Source organism: Manis pentadactyla, chromosome 8 (assembly GCF_030020395.1).
Source record: "Manis pentadactyla isolate mManPen7 chromosome 8, mManPen7.hap1, whole genome shotgun sequence".
In the NCBI taxonomy this organism is placed as follows: Eukaryota; Metazoa; Chordata; class Mammalia; order Pholidota; family Manidae; genus Manis; species Manis pentadactyla.
In genome coordinates this window covers 115,129,646-115,151,441 of record NC_080026.1, presented here as the reverse complement: position 1 = coordinate 115,151,441, position 21,796 = coordinate 115,129,646, and the positions used below count along the sequence as shown (strand labels likewise).

The 21,796-nt window shown below is 38.4% G+C and overlaps 3 long non-coding RNA genes across 3 annotated transcripts; all 3 read right to left on the bottom strand.

Moving 5' to 3' along the window:
• Window positions 1-223: 223 nt before the first annotated feature.
• Window positions 224-6,091, bottom strand: LOC130684640 (uncharacterized). The gene is made up of 4 exons (XR_008999003.1): window positions 5,508-6,091; window positions 3,416-3,563; window positions 1,237-1,338; window positions 224-457 (listed from the first exon to the last, which is right to left on the bottom strand). It is a non-coding gene; the product is annotated as an uncharacterized LOC130684640 (long non-coding RNA).
• Window positions 6,092-7,676: 1,585 nt separating this feature from the next.
• LOC130684642 (uncharacterized) lies at window positions 7,677-10,296 on the bottom strand. Its single transcript, XR_008999005.1, has 3 exons — window positions 10,243-10,296; window positions 9,277-9,449; window positions 7,677-7,806 (listed from the first exon to the last, which is right to left on the bottom strand). It is a non-coding gene; the product is annotated as an uncharacterized LOC130684642 (long non-coding RNA).
• Window positions 10,297-16,230: 5,934 nt separating this feature from the next.
• On the bottom strand, window positions 16,231-20,183 carry LOC130684644 (uncharacterized). Its single transcript, XR_008999007.1, has 3 exons — window positions 20,103-20,183; window positions 19,327-19,407; window positions 16,231-16,341 (listed from the first exon to the last, which is right to left on the bottom strand). It is a non-coding gene; the product is annotated as an uncharacterized LOC130684644 (long non-coding RNA).
• Between the last annotated feature and the right edge of the window lie 1,613 nt (window positions 20,184-21,796).

Here is a 21,796-nt window from a genome sequence, read left to right as displayed (position 1 = left end):
CCAACAAAAAAGCTGAAAGAATTGAAAAAAGTTACCACAGGAATGCAGGAACAAAGCACAACAGTGCTGCAGCTTTAAAAACATTATTTTTAATTGTGTAACTTGTTATTGAATTTGTAAAAATGTAAACATATTACTTTGATAAAAATAAATACTAAAAAACAACACTCAGTATTTGAGGAAGACAGAGAAACAACACCTGTTTTTATATAGTATGGTATGGCCCAAATTCTACCCTGTTAAGTACCCCAGAACACTGAGCTTACAGGCAGAGGACAAAATAGGTATAGTTCCTCATGCTGTGTTGAACAAAATAAAGTTCAAAAGTAATTGTAGCCTGAGGACGAAATGTATGCATATATGAAATCACAACACTTACAGTTTTAGCAAGGGCTTTGATTCCTTTTTTAATCTCTTTCCTTTTCTCAGAAAACAATTTGACCTCCTTTTTGATGGCCTGAAATAGAACAAGCGTATCACTTTAACAGGCAAGAGATATGATACCTTATATGATATATAGACAGATACACACATACACACATACATACATAGCTATGTAGACATGTAGATAGCACTTCTCTAGAAGCAGGAAAAGAAAAGTAAAGAGTAATGATATAAAGTATACATGAAATAACACCACTGCAAAACCTTAAGTCACCTGCTCCTATGTAGGCGACTACTGAAGCAACTGGGAACTGATGGCAATTATAAGGCCAATGGAAAGAAAATAGTGAGTGAAAAATTAAATAGAGAACAGTTGACAAAGGAAAACCAGTTTGCTATTTCTATTTTATTGCGAACTTGAGTGAGACTAGATAAGAAGCAAAATCCAGGCGTGAGCTACTACCACTGTCACCTTCCTGCACATCTGCAGCCACGACGAGCCTTCTGTTCCCAGCCCACCCCTGCTCATTAAGTCGGCCCTGCAGCATTCCCCAACACCCACTCCAGCACGAGTACCACAGTTCATTCCTGGCTCTAGCTTGCCTGGACACTTTTGTTGGTTTCATATTAGCTTAAATACAGTTCTTAAAGCTCAGGCAACTTACTCTAAAAGATTGGGCTATGTGTAGGGTATTTGTTTGTTTAAGGAAAGTTATGCTTGTACGATGGGATGCTCTGCCAAGTAGTATCTCATTCTACTTTCTAACTTTCCAATGAGTTTTCAAAGAAAATTGCTTGATTCGGTACACTTATAGAATGTTATTTTAAACCTCTCCCATGTCTTACAAATACCTCTTGGCCTTTTTGTTGTATCCATGAAATTTTCTTTGTATTATCAACTTGAACTAACTCTTCTTGCGATGAGTCAATGCTTGACCTCATATTCTTATTTATCTTAAAAGAAGACAGATGCTTAAGTTTTAAATTCACAAAGTTCTTGTATGCCCACTCTACTTCACATACCTGCGTTGAATCCCTTTGCACTTGTTGCATTTTTTGAAATAATACCAAATATTTTGCCTGCCCAAGATGTGATGTTTTGTTAACTTAATTCCCACCAATCTGTCCTTATTTATATAAGCCATACTTTTCACTGAGAAGCAGAAATGATCAGACGGGTCACCCAATTGGTCTCTGTCTTCTTCCTGTGACTGTGGACAGAATGTTCCTGCCTGTCAAGGCCTGCCATGTTATTTGTACTCAGGATCTTAATCTTTTCCTCCTTCTCAAGGCCTTTACACTTTTTATAAAAATCCCATCGCCCTTCTACATCATCCATTTCTCCCTTCTACTGACTCTTTCTCAAACATGCTCTAGTATCTCCTGTACTCTCCATTGTCCACCACATTCCCTTTTAGGCACCACCCCCTTTCTGTGCTCTCCTTTGTAGGAAAATGTCTTCAAAGAGTTAAGGACGGCACACTCTCCTGGCCCTCCTGTGACCTCACTGGCCCCCAGCCCCCTTCTCAGTTTCCTTTGCCTTCCTGAGCTCTGCTCCTGGAAGAACTTCTCTAGTTCTCTGTCCTGGTCCCCTTCTGTTTCTCACCATCTGTTTTTCCATGATGACCTTACTTAGTTTCATGGCTTTAAATCCCAACCATATGCCCTTGACTCTCAAATCAACATCTCCAGTCCTGGCCTCTCCCCAGATCTCAAGGCTCAGCTATCCAGTGACCTGCTTGGTATCTCTGCTTGGATGTCCAACCGGCTTCTCCAGCTCAGCATAGGTAGCTGATTCCAGATTCCCTTCTTTCTCCCTCCCTACAGTCTTCCCCGTCTCTGTGAAAGGTACCACCTTCTACACAGTTGTTCAAGTAAAAATCTTAGGAGTCATCCTTGAGTCCTTTTTCCTCTCTCCCTCTATGTCCAATGTATCAGGGCGTTCTCTCAACTCTACTACTGAAACCTACTTGGAATCTACGACTTCCTTTCCACAGCACTCCCCCACCTCCATCATTGTTCCCTGGACCTCTGCCATAGCCTCCTAACTAATCTCCCTGCTTCCACTCTTGCCCCCTACAGGAAGTATTCTCTACACAGTGACAAGTAAATATTCACAAAATGTAAACAAGATCTAAATCCTCTGCTCAGAACACGTTAATAGGTTCTCATCACACACAACATAAAATCCAAACTCTTTACCTGGTTTACAAACCCATATTTACCTGGTCTTTTCCTGCCTTGAAGATCTCATCTCCTACCACTCTCAGCCCTGCTCACTTCAACCGCACAGGCCTCCTTTAGGTCCTCAAACATGCCAAGCTCTTTTCTCCTCTGCCTTGGGCACTCTTGCCCCCTGCCCCCGCCTTTGCATGGTGGCACCCTCTTCTTGTTCATTTCTCAGCTTAAAATGTTTTCTCCTTATTTACTAAATAGAGGCTATTCCAGCCAAACACTATCATACCAACACATATTTATTTGCTAAATAGATCTTGCTACTATCTAATCTTTCCTGATTTATCTATCTCTTTCTGCTCACTCCCAACCCCCAGTTAGAATGTAAGCTCCATGGAAGCAGAAACATTTGTATCTTGTTTATGCTTATATTCCCCACAGCCTGGCTCTTTGTAGGTTTTCTATAAATATGTGTTACATGACTGAATGAATGATTGAATGAATGAATGTTGTTCTTCGGCTAGACACTTCCTAAATAAAGTATGTGATATAAAATATAGAGATATTGGTTTGATCAAGCACCGAAATTGATAGTAAGAATCTTTCTAAGGAAAGCCCAGATCTTGTGCCATGAGTTAAATAAGATCTAAGATGTAATATTTGGGATGGTTTTGAGAAAGGCTCTTTCAGATGTAGCTTATGCTCTTTTTGAAAATCTTGGGACACCTGGATAAAGGGGAATATTACTACTTATCTGCTCAAAGAAAACCACAAATTGAAAATGATATTATTTAGAGAGAAAGAATGAGAAAGAGAGAAAGAGAAGGAGGAGGAACAAACACTATTGAAACTCAACTGTGTGTTCAGATTCTGATCCCAAATCCGAGCCATCTCCTCGGGTTATATTTAAATAATTATTCTCCTCATCCATGGTGTTGTTTAAATAAGTTAAAAGTTGTTGGCAATATTCAGGAATTTCATTGGCTCAGTTTCCTCCAAACTGCCTACATTAATAAAAAGAAAACACACAGGCTACAAAATCATAATTTTAAAAAGTCACATTTAGCAGTATTATTTCCAGATACCTAACTATTTCTACACAAAGAGATACGTGGGCACCGCTCCACAGTGCCCTGTAGTTATTAGGACTCTACGTCTTAGGGGAGAGCCCTTTCATGGGCTCCAGGACATCGATAAGCCTCTTGACCTCTCTGGGCTAATGTCTCCTCACACTGTCCCCACAACCTTACCCTACATATCCTCTGTACTCACCTGACTTGGTCACTGTACAAAAGGGCCACCACTCTGGTAGAGCCCTTATAATGTAGTAAGTAGGTGTCATGCTGTTTCACATACATAATCACACTATCACATGCAGTCCTCATAATTCCCACCCTCCATTGAGGAAGTATTATTACCTCCACTCAGTATATCAGGGCATCTCAAACTTTAGGCACATTAGCACTGCCTGGCAGGTTTGTCAAAAACAGATTCCTTGCGCCCCCCACAGAGATTCTGATTCAGAAAGTGCATTTCTAACAAGTTCACAGTTCCTGCAGACCCCACCCTGAATCACATCGTTATTCAATGGTGATTTAGACGGGTTGCCACTTGCGTAAGATCACAAGCTAATTAGTCCTGGACCAAGGTTCAAACTTGACTTTGTTTTGAGTCAGAAATCCACTTGTGATTAACTACGAATGGATAAAAATATTACTTCCATAAATGAGGTTCCAGCACTTGTTTGCTGTTGCCTGATATGCTATTTGTTCACTTACCGTAAAGGATGTGTTAGGACTTGTATATGAGATACAAATTTGTATTTTATTTTATTCCATGTATAAATTTTATTCCATGTATAAATGGGCATGACAATGCAGTCTTCAAATGTTTTTGAAATAAGTGGCCACAAAATTGCTATGATACAAAATCTCCATTTATATTTATTTACCATTTACAAATATTAAATATTTCACAAGGTCATTGAGAAAGGCCAGGCTTTATGATTGTTTTGATCACAGGAGGCACCATGAGATATTATTTTCGTGGAAATGAATTGCTCAATGATTACTGATGTCCGTCAGCATATTAAACAAGGTGACATTTCAACTCTAGGCTGTCATCTTCATGCTCTGTACCCCTTGGTCCTCATCTCTATGACTGGGTAACATTTGTTTATTTAGAATTTTGTTAATCTAAGCAAAGTCTAAATAATTTAATATTGTCTAAAAAAGTCTAATTAGGAAAGTAAATCTGTCTGTGTGTATCAGGATTTTACAGATAAATAGGAGCTTTTAAGTTTTAAAGTTTCTACTGTTCAGAATTGTCCTTGTTCATTATGTTCCTCCAACAGGTGTTATAAAAGTTAGGGCTGGTCATCTAACATGTATTAACTTTGTGTTTGTAGTTTTTGTATTTTGAGGCCTTGACATCTGAGACCTTGCTGACCCTGGAAGGACTGCCAGGACCAGCCAATTGCTGGAGATAGTGAACAAGTAACCCTGGAGCCCACTTTTCAAATGCAAACCCATCAGTCCAGCCCGCACCCTCAACTGTCTCCTCTATTGGGCTTTCCTGCTCAGGACCACTACTTCCCTGCCCTAATCACCCCTGGGCCAAGTGACGGACAACTAGGGCAGCCCCTCTGCCACAGAACACGCTGAAATGATCCCAACTAGCCACCCCGAGGCCTGTCTGCTCCTTCCCTTGCACAGTAGAGGCCCTTGCCCACATTTTCCCTGTTTCCTCTGCATCCTTTCTCACCCGGATGCTTCCCCAGATGGCGTCCCCCGCAGCACGGCATACCCCCTCATCTTGGTAGCGTTGGGATAACAACCTTTTCAATGGCAGTTCTGTCCTGTTATGTTGGCCTTGCTATACCTAAATAACAAAATCTTTATTTTAAAACACCATAACTCACGGGGTTGCTTATTGTATATTGTGCATACCTCCATCTTAGGTAAACAAGGGTGCCATCACCTTTCCCATTCACCAGAATGTTTTGTCCATCCATTGAAATTCTCACTGATTGAATCCCGTGTGCCTGGTGAGAATGACTCCGACACTGAGCAAATGTTTCCTAAATAGTTTTAGAAACAGAGTGCAGAACTTACACATGCAATTCTACCATGTGGCTTTTCTCAGGGGGTTACATGTACTTTTGCTTGTGGCTAAATCTTTTTCTGTTTGTTAAAAGCATTTTAGTTGGTATGGAAGTAGACTTTAGGTAATACATAACACTGACAATCCCTAGTTCTAAAGACGTTACCAATCCTGATTTTTGTAGTATGGAAGGAGAGGGATTATCACTAATTTATAATCAGAAAATCAGACACAGAAGTGTGTACAGTTGCTGAAGGCTATGAAGTTAGGGAAGGGGTCTTGAGCAAGCACAGATGGCAAATTCAGAGGCCTTCAGAATCAGGCCCCATTTATGAGTGTGATGAGAGCTGATGGGTGCTGTGAAGAATGAGGGTGACATGCCCCACATGGAGGATGCTACTTAGACTAGTTTAATTAGAATCCAAATGAAACAGAGCTCTAATTTGGTACATAGGGCAACAGTTTAACCTCTCCGACTAAAAATGGGGATTTCTATGTCACACTGGTTCTCAACCATGATGCCTTTTTAAATTTTTTAACTTTTTGAATAGGTAATGCATTCATATAGTTCAAAATTCAAAACTACAGAAGAGTATGCAGTGGAATTTCCTTCCTCTCTTTATTACTCAATTTCCTCCTAAAGGTAATAATGTAATTAGTAACTTCAATATCCTTTCAGATTTTTTTTTATTCATTTAAACAAGTTTTTATACAAACATAATTTTTAACACAAACTATAGCATAATATGTATATTATGCACCTTGCTTTTCCTCCTTAGGACTATGTCTTGGGGTTCTTTCCATATTATTGCTTTCGATTTCCTCATTCTGTATTACAGCTGCCTAATGCTCCATATTTTATTTATGCACTGTTTATGTACCAGAATTTATTTATCAAGTCCTCTGTTGATGAACATCAGGTTGCTTTTACAAATAGTGCTGCCATGAAGAACCTCACATATGAGGTGCTTTGCATAGAATCACCCAGAAAAACTTTGATGTCTTGTCATGTCATGCCTCTGTAAGTTGTAACATACATCACAAATAATTTGAATGAGTACAGCAGTTTGCAAATTGTTCACTTCAAAATAATTTCTAAAAAATTTGAGATTTTCCTGTATAATAATATCACTTTTGCCCTGTTGTATTCCAAATATACTTTCTTGCACAGGTGAGCAAGGAGACCTAGATCTGCACAGAGCCCAGTTCATCTGTGGATCTCAGGAGTGTGTCATATGGGTGATTGTGATGCTTCGGGTAGGTGGGGCAGAACTCTGAGTAAGAATTGCTGACAGCACTATCTGAAAACCAGTATAACCTGGTCTAAAACCTAGAAAAGTATCCTCCACTTTTTTGGGAGAAGAAACTATTTTCACTTGCTCAGAGGTCTGAAACAATGGAAATCAGAAATGGTGGTGGTAGTGGTGATGTTGAGGTCTGCAAGTGATGGAGGAGGACTCACTAGGACCACACCTTTCTCCCTTATGCTCTTCCAGCACTGAGCGCTAGGTGGGGGGCAGCAGCCAGCCCAGAGGCCCTCCCGTCCAAGGAGATAGCAGCAGTAATTCCTAGGTTTGCACAGCAATTCACTTCTTCCAGAGCAATGTTACATACTGTCTCTCACAGAATCCCACAGACTGACAGCGATTAAGGTTTCCTTAATATTACAGATGACCATCCAAAGCTCAATGAAGCTCAGTGAGTTTCCAAGACACACAACTAAGTGATGATGGAGCTGGTTTGGAGCTCCCCTTCATATCCCTGCCTGTGCTCTTTATTTACAGATCTTAGTCTACTGGTTGGTGTTTCCTCCTTTAGAGACTCAAACCTTAGCACGTAAAAACACCCACAAAATGTTGACTTGATAATCAGTGATAAATAAGTTATGGGTCAATTTACCTAAGAAAGAATTCTAATTCCTTTCCTAAGGGCTTTTGTTCCTTGTATGAGATCAAGATATACATCCCAAGATAAAAAAAAAAAATTTTTTTTTACCAAAGTATGAATATCTCGGATACACAGAATGCCACATTTAGCTGTTGTTATGAGCCACAATCCATGTGGAGACAAAGAGAGCATTCCAGGTCCATAATGTCCACTCTGCACTTTTTTGTACAGCTTAAGAATGCAAATACCACTATGTGCCTGCCAATCAAAAAAAAAAGACCAAATTATAGAAAAGGTTAGGGGAGAGGCACCTTAGGGTTTACAATTATGCATATATGGTCAGATTCAAATCCACAAATACTTCCAATGGAAATAAACTGATATATGATAAAGTGGGGACCTGCATTTACACCACATTTTTCATCTTTGTTTACAAATAAAAATTTGTTTTGGCAACTAAGAAAAGTCTTCTTTATATTTAGCTCCCATTAAAGATCTCAGCCTATACCGACAGTCTATTTTTTATTAATCCTTTTCATTTATCTCCATGCTCATGTCAAAATACCTCAGTCAATAATCCCCTTTGTATTTCCACATACAAGCCTCTGCACATTGTATGACTTTTGTCTGGAATGCGCATCCCCACCTCATCCCCACCTATTTTGTCTCCTCCCTATCTCAGCAACCTCCCACCCCCGCCTACCAAGATTGTACAGAGTACTTCTCCATGTCTAAATCTGACCTATTCTTCAGAGACCATTTCAAATATAACTTCCTTCATTAAACTTTCCTTTAATCTTCCTTTCCATAAGCCATTTCTTCCTTCTCTGAATTTCTCCTTCACACTGTGCTGACACTGGCTGCTCTGGGAGAGAAGGGCTTCAATTGAAGGCTTTAGAGAGGAAGAGTGGTACATAATCTGGTCAGTGTATGTAGAAGGAGTGACGCACAATGGGAAATGTTTGAATAGAGTGTGGATAAAAGGATGGCAGAAACATTGTTTAACTGTTTTGTGCAATGTTGTGTTGTGGGTGAAACTGTAACATTTCCAGAATATCTCTCCTGGCTTTTGTACATCTGCATATCAATAGGCGCCCAAGGGCGGAGACAAGTATGGCTTTAGTGCATTTGCATCATTCCTCAGGGGTGGAGAGAAGTTCATCTCCATATCAATGGGCAATTACCTGGGTGAAGAGGGCTTATCTGTACCTGAGAGGTGAGGGGAGGCAGGTTTTGCTTCTGCTGGAGCAGGAAAGAGAAGGGCCTGGACTGCAGTTTGTAAACAGTAAACGGATTTTAAACTTTATTTCTCCCTTTGACTGATTTCGGTTTTTAGAGGTATTTTGACCCGGAATTTCCTCTCCCTGGACCTACATGTGTCCAGGTGCAATGTTGCAATGAAAATCACTAATCCCATAATCCCTGACATCTGTGGATGAAATTCCTAATGATAGACTGTTTTCAAAGACAGTAAACTAATATTGTGTCATATGTATCTTTATCTGACAAGTATGATGTGTTGTGGCACAAATATGAAGTTGTTCAAATGTATTTTATGATGGGTTAACAAATAATGCTAATATATATCTAATTCAAGGAAATTATGTTACTGTAATAAGGCCATTTGTTAACTGGACTATGATGTTAAAGCATACACCATGTCTAATTAATACAACTTGTCAATCTTTTTGCTAAGATAAATAATAACACCCTTAAGTTTTGGCATACTTTTTCAGGAAGAAGATAGCTGCAGATGTATGGCACTTGATTACAGAAGCCATATATTTGGTTACTTTTAAAGTCCAACACCGCAGAGGACAGAGTATGCTCTATCTCATACAGGATCTTATGAATGAATTCATCATTCAGCCTTCCTCTTTCATCAGAAAAGTTTGCAGAAACTATAAGATTTGGGGTAAAGGAAAGATTACTTGTACCATATATTGATTTTCTTTTTTAAATCATTATGAGCAACTATAAAAAGCAAAATAAAAAATCTGAATGCTCAATAAATAATGCAGAGGCTATTTAGGAGATAAAAATGATTTAAAACAACTTTAAATTAGAGCTGTTAGAACCATAAGAACTACTTGAGTATTAAATGACTAATAGTGAGTAACATATCTCCTATAAGGCTTTGGTTAATTTCATCAGTTAAGTAGAGACATCACTAAAATAAACTTATAAATGGTCTAGAGATTCTTAATTAAAACATAAAAGTTCTTTGAGGTTTTCAGCTCTCTTATTTATACTCTATATATTTGCAAAATAGCTACCCAGGTATATTTGTTATCTAAACAAAGAGTTTATCAGACCTCTTTATCCAGAGAGCTTTCTTTACAGTTTTATCAGTGAAAACAACCACAAACTAACCTGTCTGAATTTAACTATGTATACTTATAGCTACAAAACAAAAGACATCAGAAAATGACAAATCAGTTGAACAAAAGTGCCAGTCAATCCTGTTTCTTTCCTCTGATATGACAGACTCATATGAATGAATATCTAGAGGAAACTCCACATTTCACATTGTTTCTCAGCCACAACAGATTCCCTTTGTAAGATGCATAAAACATGACCATTTTACCTCTTCATATGTTGAGGAAAAAATTGCTGTCACCAAGGGAAAAAAAAAAACTATAGCAACTATTCATCTGGGCCCAGATTAGAATTGGTTTCTTATTTTTTCTTTACCGTGTGGTAGTATTTTAGGCAGAGTAAATATCTCCAGCCTGCTTCTTCCTGTTTCTGGAAGTGGGGAAAAAACCATCACTTCCACTATGTCTGTTTCCAAAAGAGACACCGTGGAAATTTGTAAAATGCCTTTGTTCACCTCTGAAAGCAAGTAGAAATCAGCACCACAATGGTCACTGATAAGTTTAAAGAATCTTTTTTCTTCCCAAGTAAGATATCACATAAACCTGCCTTAACTAAATCTTTACATCCAAATTTATTTACATTTAAAGTGACCTTTAAACATAACTGATAGGGCCATTTTTCTTTTTTTTGAGAGGGCATCTCTCATATTTATTGATCAAATGGTTGTTAACAACAATAAAATTCTGTATAGGGGACTCAATGCTCAATGCACAATCATTAATCCATCCCAAGCCTAATTCTTATCAGTCTCCAATCTTCTGAAGCATAACGAACAAGTTCTTACATGGTGAACAGTACAAGGGCAATCATCACAGAAACTTTTGGTTTTGATCAGCATTATGAACTATAAACAATCAGGTCAAATATGAATATTCGTTTGATTTTTATACTTGATTTATATGTGAATCCCACATTTCTCCCTTATTATTATTATTATTTTTTTTTTTTAATAAAATGCTGAAGTGGTAGGTAGATGCAAGATAAAGGTAGAAAACATAGTTTAGTGTTGTAAGGGAGCAAATGTAGATGATCAGGTGTGTGCCTGTAGACTATGTGTTAATCCAAGCTAGACCAGGGCAATAAAACATCCACGTATGCAGAAGATTTCTCTCAGAACAGGGGGGGTGAGGTTCTAAGCCTCACCTCTGTTGATCCCCAATTTCTCACCTGATGGCCCCCCTGCGACTGTGCCTGTCTTAGGTTGTTCCTCCCTTGAGGAATCTTACCCGTCTCTGGCTAACCAGTCATTTTCCGGGGCCATACAGGGAAATGTAAAGTTGGTAAGTGAGAGAGAAGCAATATTGTTTGAAAAGGTTAGCTTTTTACTTCTTTGCAGATTCATGCCTGATAGGGCCATTTTTGATGAACGGATGGGGGTTTCTCCTGATTAGATGTCTGGGTTGGCATATTCAACCCAGCTCAGCTGGGCTCAGCTTCTTTCCCAGCAAGGGAGGCCCAGCAAAGGAGGGCTGCCATTCCACTCAACTCAGTAGCACTGCCCACTTTTGCCCCTTGAATGTCTACTCCAGGCAGTTTGCCCACTCCTGATAACAGGATAAAGTCAGGCATCAAGTCAGGCATCTGTTCTTTGCATCTGTAGTCAAGGTATTGTGGGTGTGGTGGATATACACATGACTTAGTGAGTTTGCTCCTCTAGAATCCAGGTAGTCTGACCTTTGCAAGGTGTCATGCCTGGGCCCACCTTTATTCTTTCCACAGTCACTACTTCCACTCCCCATGGGGGCTGTTCAGCATGTGTCTACTTTCTCAGGCCCTCAATATCAGCCTCTGCCTTCAGGTGGTCAGTGGATGATCTTTTCTCTGAAGACTTAGGACATCTGACCCAAGCTGGACTTCAGCTTTCTTATCCCTACTCATTGTATTTTTCCTCTGTCTGTTCCCATCCTACCTTAGGCAGGACTTGCATCCACTCTGAGGCCAGCCATAGGTCCTACCACACTCCAGGTCATCTAATTTACATAGGTTACCTCTTTGGCATCATTAAGCAATTGGGTTTGCTTCTACTCTGTCTTAAGCCATCTCATCAGCTTGCACGATTTCAAGGTCAGAATTCTGTTAAAGCCTTGAACTCAAATCTCTATTTCCAAACATATGCTGTCTATCCTCAAATAAAGAACTTACTGGCTTCAAATCTACAGAGCTTGTCAGCTATTGTTATGATTAATATCACCTCTTGCCTGGAATACTATAATGGTTTCCTGACTCATCATGTTTATTCTATTCTCCTGCCTCTCTGCTCCATTCTTCACACTCATGCCAGCATTGTCCTCTAAAAAACAACTCAAATTATGCCAGTCCCATCTTGAAAACCTCTGATGGTAACTTATTGACCATGAAAAAAATCCAGACTTGGAATGATATTCAAAACCTGCTGTTTTCTTTCAGGCTCCACTGCCATGATCATCTACACCAGACTCCCCACCATTCCAAGTGCCTTTGTTCAGACTTTTCTCTTGAGCTGGAATACTAAGGTGCCCATCCTCCACTACTTTAAACCATCAGCGAACCCTCCCCAGCCCTATACCCCCCTTTGTCTGTGCCCCCTGCCTTTGCCTCCACTCCTTTCCTCACACCTGGCACAACTGCTTCTTCCTCTAAGCCTACACAGCATTCTACTTATTCTTCCTTCACTAAGTTGTCTCCTTGACCTTTCCATGCCCCCACGAGGCCTAAGTTCAACATATTATACCTAATAGGCACTCAGTAATTTTTTAAAAAATCAATGAATGGATTTAGAAATATATTTAGGGTGAAAACATACACATATATTTGGTACTTAAAGCCAGAGAGAAAAGTATTAGTTCTTACTGTCTATCACACAAGTGCTACCTCATCTACCAGACCTGTGGTTTTGCTGGGCATGTGGATGAACATTACTGAAAAGTCTGGACATCATTTGGTTTAAAGAGGAAGCATTAAAGATACATGTAATAAAACTTTCTTTAGATATCTTTGTTAAATAGAGATCAAATATTATTTTAAAATACATTTCAAAGATAATCAACCCAACTTCCCTTTGTAATAACATTAGGAATATTTAGCCATTTCATTAATTCATTAAACTAATTCAAGAAACTTTATTTAACATCAACTATGTACCAACATGTACCAACTGTGGACCACCAGATGTTTCCCAAAACCTCCTAAAACTTTAGGAATTCTCCCAAGTAACTTTTAACGGTTATTTAAATGTTTCTCTCTTAGAAAATAATTGTTTCACTATAGGCCAATTTTCACAACCTTAAATTCTTTGGAATAAAGTGACCAATATTTTAAGACGAATAAACATTCTATGTAGTACCTATGAATCCAAGAATCTGAAATAAGCTTGAGGGGTTGGCATTGATAACAAAGATGTATCCTTCCAGTGTTCCAACTAATAGATACATTCCTCGCTGGTCATAACTGGAAAAGAAAAAATATGATTATCAGATTTTACCTATTTCACTAATAAATGGTAAACCTATTTACTGACAGCATGGCAATACATTCAAAACCAGTCATTTTATCATTTGTGATTTTTTAATACTATCAGACCTTATAAAAGCTAAGCTATTACATGCAAATATAATCATTACATTCTAGGCTAATGATATTTTCAAATTGCAAGTTATAGTATCCAGTCAAGAAGATTCACCAAAGATGGGCAATTACTTCATTGTAAGTGAATGTAATATTACAGTAGCGCTTTCTTGATACTGCAAGTGGAAATAAGCAATTCTTGAATTAGTGATGGGTGTGACATTTCAGTATCCTTCAGGACCACTATCTGGCAGGAGGAGGAAGAATGTAGCGAAAGGTTTCTACACTTTCCCCAAATTAGAAAAAAATGGGAAAATGCACATTAGGATAAGAAAAAAGGATCTAGGAAAGAAGAGGCATCAAAAAATATGGTATGGAGGAACAGGGTGTACATGGAGGCAAGTTACAGACCCTTCCCACCGAGTGGCGGCAGCTGAGCTTTTAGGAACAGCACAGACCGCAGAAACCCAGCTCCTCCAGGCAACTGGGAAAACGCTTTTCTTAAGCTCTCTGGATCTGAATTCTCTGTGTGGAAGAGGGACAAACAATACCTGTCTGACACATTCACATTCAACAGCCACAGTGTGTGACAGCACCTCAAGCTCTAAAGCAGGGCACAAATGTTAGTTCTTATTAATACTATTACCATAAATTAACAAAAGAAAGACTAATACTAACTATATACTAACTATTATAAGTCCAATGTCTCTATGCTGTCTTCTTAAAAGTATTGCTCAAAAGATTTGAAATCATTCTAAATGCTCATCAATTTACTGTCTTTTAAAAATGATGGTATATCTTACAATGGACAAAAGACAGCCTCTCCAGTAACTGGTGTTGGGAAAACTGGACAGCTACATGCAAGAGAATGAAACTGGATTACTGTCTAACTCCATACACAAAAGCAAACTTGAAATGGATCAAAGACCTGAATGTAAGACATGAAACCACAAAACTCTTAGAAGAAAACATAGGCAAAAATCTCTTGAACATAAGCATGAGCCGTTTTCTCCTAGACACGTCTCCTTGGGTAAGGGAAACAAAATGAAAGATGAGTAAGTGGGACTACATCAAACTAAAAAGCTTCCGTACAGCAAAGGACACCATCAGTAGAACAAAAAGGCAACCTATTGTATGGCAGAATATATTCATAAATGATTTACCCAATAAGGGGTTAACATCCAAAATATATAAAGAACTCATATACCTCAACACACACAAAAAACAAATAACCTGATTAATAAATGGACGAAGGACCTGAACAGACATTTCTCCAGAGAAGAAATACAGATGACCAACAGGCACATGAAAAGATGCTCCACACTGCTGATCTCAGGGAAATGCAAATCGAACCATAATGAGATATCACCTCACACCAGTTAGAATGGCCACCATCCAAAAGACAAGATATAACAAGTGTTGGCAAAGATATGGAGAAATGGTAGTCCTCCTACACTGTTGGTGGGAATGTAAATTGGTGCAGCCCCTGTGGAAAGCAGTATGGAGGTTCCTCAAAAAATAAAAATAGAAATACCATTCAACTCAGTAATTCCATTTCTGGGAATTTACCCAAAGAAAACAAAAGCCCTGATTAGAAAAGATACATGCACCCCTATGTTTAGTAACCTAAGTGTCTATCAATAGATTATCAGTTAAAGAAGATGTGGTACATATATACAGTGGAATATTTTTCAGTTATAAAAAAGAGAAATCCTGCCATTGTGACAACATGGATGGACCAAGAGAGGAGTATGCTCAGTGAAATAAGCCAGGTGGAGAAATACAAATACTTTTGTATTTGTGAAATCTAAAAACAAAGCAAAACAATGAACAAAACAGCAGTAGACTCATAGACACTGAGAAGTGACTAGTGGTTACCATGGAGGAGGGGTTGGGGTGGATGGGTGGGAAGAGAGGGATTAAGGAGCATAAAAATTCTCAATCATAATACCAGTTGGCCACAGGGACAGTATTACAGCATGGAGAATATAGCCAATGATTCTGTAACATCTTCCTATGTTGACAGAGACTAACTGCACTAGTGGGGGTGAGGACTTAATAATATGGGTAACTGTTGAGTCACTGTGTTTTATATTTAAAACCAATAAAAGACTGTATATCAGCAATACTTCAATCAAATAATTTAAAAATGGGTATCAACAGTTGTCCTGTCTGTACAAGTGACAGAAAAACCTAATACATGTAATTTTTCCATTAAAGAATGATGGTATATTCATATAATGGAATACTATGTAGATGTAAAAAAGAATGAGAAAGGTCTTTATGTGTAAACAGAAAACATTCTCCAACATACAGCATTATGTGAAAAAAACAAAACAAAAAATGAGGTGCAGAACATTGTATATGGTTGCTATCCTTTAGGAGCAAAGGCAGTGACTCTGGACCCCAACTGCCTAGGTTCAAATCCCAACGTTTGCCATTTACTACCTGCGTAATATTAAGCAAGTTATTTACACTCTTTGTGCCTCATCTTTCTCAACTGTAAAATGGAGACAATAAGAGTATCTATCTGGTAAAGTTAATACAACAGAAGTGCCTGGCACACACTAAGCGCTTGAGAATTATTTGTGTAATTAAGAAGAAGTACTCATTTTTTTGCTTGTTTATGGACAGAATATCTCTGGGTAAAAAATTATGGCTTTCCTGAAATTCTCAAGAGACAAGCCTGACAACCTTGCTGCCAGAAGCAGGCGGTACTTACAGGAGGTGCTGCATGGACATTTCGGAGAGAAAGGCTTTGTGAACTGCCTGCGGGGACTCGGCATCTCGGACATCGAGGAAATGGACAGAGCCATCCACAGTCCCCACGGCTGCAGAGAGGGAGGAGGGAGAACAAGCCAGAGCTGTTGCCTGTTTAAAGCAAACCCCCAGATTCTTAACTTCACTGTGCCAGAAAACAAAGCCAGCTTTCCTACACATAAGAATTCTAGAATTTATTTGAAAAGCCTGCTGAATAAGAAGAGTGGCAAGCGTTGTGTGGTATTAAAAATTCCATACTCAATATTCCTGAGCTAACTGATTGCATAAAAAGTCACAGGAATCTGTACATTTTACTTTCTTAACTTAAAATTAGAATAATAAAAATATGTTAAAATTTCTTTAAGCCATGCTTCATTTTCATCCCTAATTGGTCATGAAATGATTATACCACTAACAATGAAAAATAAAATAAGAAATTTAAAACACATTTCTAGCATCTTTTGGAAAACTTTTTAGAATGTTAGTGAATTTTAGAAGTTATCATTCATCTGCTGGGTAACAGTAGATCCTGGGATGCTGGTATGACTGAGGAAGACTTCAGAAAATAACCATATCACTGGACCATATATTCAGTAACCAAAGAAATACATCACAGATTCTTGCTTATCTCATAATCATTTACAAAATACGATGTCTAAGAAAAGAAATCGGATTCATTCTTCCATAATTACACTTTGTAGGTTGTTTTGAATAAAATCAGAACATTAAAAATAGAAAAGATCTTAAGAGAATTGTTTTTCAGAATATAAAATGGAGGCAAAATAGAAATCATTCTGCAAAACAGAAAAAAGAAAAGTGCAGCATTTTGCCCCAGGGTTCTGTACCTGGTGACAAAGCTTAGATGAGAAATCAGGTGTCCTGCCTCATTAGAATGCACAGCTTCCCAACTGAGCAGATTTTTATTTTATTTTTAAAAGTGAATTTTCCAAGGCTTAAACAGGTTGAACCTTTATCAATAGCTCAGTGTGAAACTGGAAGTGGAATGGTAAGGTTTTTTTTTTTTAACTGAAATCTTTTATGGGAGCTTTGCTTGTGTGTTGGTTGTACATTTGTGTATGTGTATGTATTCTCAGAATAATCAGTTGAAATTATCACCCATTCCAGCGTAATCATGGCCTGAGCTATAAATGTGCAGCAGTGTCTGGAGGCGTCTGACGTGCCTTAGCAGGCGCCGTCACACACAGCTGCAGTGTCCAGGTCTCCTGCCATCATGGTGCTGGGCCGGGTTCTCTGAGGACCACTGCCTAAGTGTTCATGGGGACACAGTCTTGGGTATGGCAGGAAGATCTGGCCTCAGCATGGCTGTGTCAGTCCATTTACTGATTCCCCACAGGGGAGTGGTATCCTCCAGCGAGGAAAAACCACCAGTTCTCCCCAACCTGGGCTGAAGTACATGAGTGCACCATGCCTGGTTAGGAGCTCAGAAAAGGTTTGTTGAGCTAACCGTGAAAGTTGTCTTAATCTCTCCTCTCTGGTAGGTGATGGGAATATATCTAAAGCAGAGAGCAGACCTTCTGATGGTGCCTCTTTCTCTCCTTAGCCAAGAAGAACAAAGTAGTAAGTCCTGATTATACAGGCCCCGCAGTGGGTTGCTTAATGTCTGTACGTCTTTCATCTGTAAAGGAGATTCGATGAGATGAACTTTAAGATCTCTTCTAGTTCTAGTAATTCTAATAGAAATGAGTACCTAAAAGCCTTTTCACACAGGAGTCTACCTATATTTCACAGTCTTTTAGGTAAGAATTTTTAATCTTTCCCTTTTGGGGTAAGTTTTATTTGTCCACTGAATCATGTACCTTTTACATCTTGGAATCCTCTTATGTAAGGAATGATGCTTCATCTTGTTTTGTAACTGAGATTTTAATTTTATAAAAGGCAAGGATTGTAACTTCCTTAGCTACTACCAAGATCCATATCTCATCTAGAACTGTGTAATACAGCAAATGATAATTTAAGAGAAAAATAGCATTATCGTAGTTTCTTATTACTTTTGTGTTTTTAAAATATTATCTTACATAAAATCCACTGTGAACATGGTGGAAATAATGGTATCACTTTGTGGCAAGTGTTGTGAACAATTCTGGTTTGCCACCCCCAGCATCCACACACCCTCCTTCTGGAAAATTTCTTTAATATCCATGGAAACACTGTCTCTCTCCTGTTTCCAGGGTTGAGTGAAATAGATCTGACCCATTTCCAGGCTAAGCTTAAGCCAGTTAGCATTTCTCATTCCCCTGTCCACAGACATTAGTTCAGGGATGTTATTAAGGCATTAGAAGACGTTTACTAAGTCTTCTGGAAAGGAGAAACTTCTTTTCTCCTCTCACTGTAGAAGGCTTTATTCCCTGATGGCCTGGCAGGAGGTTGGCACCTGTGGCACTTGGTATCACTAAATGAAGCCTAAGATGAAACTGAAGACATGGTATACAGACAGACAGAAAGACAAGATCCTTGGTAGGATTTGAGTTGCTGGATCAAGTTATACCTGAGGCCAGACAAGTTCTATACTTTATAGTTGATTAAGGCAATAACTCCCATTTCTTATTTTTGGCTCAAGCTGCTTAGAGAGCAATTTTCTTTCATTTCTAACAGATCCCTTGATGTTAGATGGGGCCATTTAACTAATTATGGCCAAGGGGATGTTTCATTTTTGCGTAAAAGCACTTAATTGCTCATTTAAGACCCTCCAGCCCTCTCTTCCCATACCAGTGCACTGAGGAGCTCTTGTTGGGTAGAGCCTCCATCAGCCTGGCTTCCTGAAAGACCATGTGGAGCACATACCCTGCCAGACCACAATGAACTTATAGCATGACTGAGATATAAACCGCTGGGATTTCAGAAATAATCACTACCACAGAAAAATTTGTCCTCTCTATACACCAATATAATACCTTATTTTCTATCCTCTGGGCTATAGAATATACTTTATACACAAGAATTACTCTTACTATATAAGGTAAAATGCAATAACACATCTATAACAAGTATTTCTGTGGGCTATTGACGTGGATTTGAATGAGTAGACTAGATTAGGATACAGTATTTTTAAAAAATGCCTTTACAAGGCACACTTACTGGGGTATTCAGATAAACCCTGCTAACACAAGCACCATCTTCTATACACCAAACACTAATTTCTCCTGAATGTGTGAGCGTCTATATAAAAGAAAGAAAAATATCACATTGAAACAACCGTAAGAATAGACATAAATCTTAATCAGAGAAGGCCTGGAAGAAAAATCATATAATCAGAACCTCAAGGCTGGGAAATACTTTACATGTTAACTATTCCATAGTCTACATATTTTTTCTGGCTAGAATTCCCAAAATCTTAATGGATTTGTTGATAAATCATATGAAAAATGAAATACGTTTCTTGAGATCAACAACAGGTGAACAGTTAAGCACCAGAAAAACAGTTTACTTTCTAAATGTAGAGGGTGTGTTTCCTTTCTATAGACTGAGTTCATGTTTTATGCTTGGCAACTATTTCATTTTCATCTTCAGATGGGACTTCATCACTCTGAAAGATGGTAAATATTAATAGTTTAATGAGTGTTCACAACTCATTAGCAATGACTGTGTTTAAAGACCTGGCTTGGAAAGCTTGGATGGTGAATACAAGCAGGATGACTCCTAAGATTTCAACTGCTTGAGCCATTTTCAGAGACTTAATATTATGAAGACACAATATGATGTCATTCTAAATGGGCAATAGATTTGATGATGGAAGTGGCTTGCATTTCTACATCTTCAAGAATACCCTGTGCCTCCTGTTTGTATCAGGTCACACACAAACTTCCAAAATCTCATTTTTAAATCCTGCTGTAAAATGATAAAATATTCCTTACCATGCAGTATTCATTACCAGGTGTGATCAAATCAATCGCCTGAAATTTCCCATCACAAGATTCTAGGACTCTTTCAAATGTTGGCTCCTCAGCAAAAGTGTAAATATAAACAGATCCCTGTTAAATATACCCAAAAAGAAAAAAGAAAGAAAAGTAATGCAAAAGTAATGCAACCCTGAGTTCAACAAATATGTATTAAATGCCTGTAAGCAAGGCACTGTGTGGGAATAGGTAATGGAAAATTAGAGAGCAACTCAGTAAGGCTCTGACCTTGAGAAGCTTAAAATCTAGCTGCTGAATTGATTGAGTCATTCATTCATTTAAAATAATCAGTAAATAGGACTTTCTTCTTTTCTCAAATTCCATGCATTTTTAAAGTAACAAAATGTAATAAAAGACTTTTTCCTGACTTCAAAAATAATGTCTATTTATGTAGAAAATTTATAAAATGTAGAAAACCAGTAAAGTTGTTAAGATGAACTAAATCCTATTACATACTAGACCATGGTGGCACTAATGAAAACTATGTCAGCCTTTGTGGAAATTGTGGAGGTGTGGCTGAAGCTGTTACTTTATGACATATCTATAATTCTCAGCTCCCAAAGTCACCTCTCAAAAAAAAAATACCTTGTAAGTTATATATCTCTGCAAAGTAACTGTAATATGGTGTAGCCACTTAACTAGGAATAAGAAGTCTGCCTTCAACTGATACTAAGTGCTTCAATTTATTTGAGCTAAACACAAACATTTTTGCTCGTTTAAAACATACAACTACATAAAATTTACAACTTTTAAGTACTTACTTATTTTACCTTTCATTCATTCCTTCAACATATATTGCCAGGAACTGCTCTGGAGGCTGGGGCTACATCAGAGGATAAAACAGATAAAAATTCCCTGCCCTCTAAACTCACAGACAGTGAGAAGTGACTGGTAGTTACCATGGGGGAAGGGCTGAGATAGTTGGGAAGGATAAAGGGGCACAAAAATTCTCACTTGTAAGATAAGTTGGTCACAGGGACGGTAGTGCAGCTTGGAGAGTATAGCCAATGATTCTGTAACATCTTCCTGTGTTGACAGAGAGTAACTGCCCTGGTGGGGGTGAGGATCTAATAGTATGGGTCACTGTTGAACCACTCTGTTGTATACTTGAAACCAGTGTAAGACTGTATATCGATGATACTTCAATAAAAAAAAGATATTCTCTGCTCTTATGGAACTTACATTCTACTGGGGGATTCAGATAACAAATAAGATATATTGTAAGCTAAAGAGCAATAATTTTAAGGAGAAAAAAATAAAGCAGTAAAAGAGGATATGATGTGACAAAAAAAAGAGGGTGAAATGTTAAACTGAGTGTCCAAGAAAGGCTTTACAGAGGAGGTGACTTTAGAGAAAAGAGTTGAAGGAAATGAGGAAAGGACTCATGTGGAGTCTGTGGGAATAGTATTCCCGACATAAGGAACTACCACTGCAAAGAATGGGGAGGAGCATGACTGATGAGTTCAAGACAACAGCACGATGTCCAGCATGACTGGAGCAGGGTGACCCGGAAGCAGAATAACAGGAAACAAGGCCAGCGTGAAGACTGGAGTCCACACTATGAAGGGTGAGAATTTGTAAAGCATAGTGAGTATTTTGACTTTTGCTCCGAATAACAGAGGAAATCTGGAGGACTATGACTAGTAAAAAGA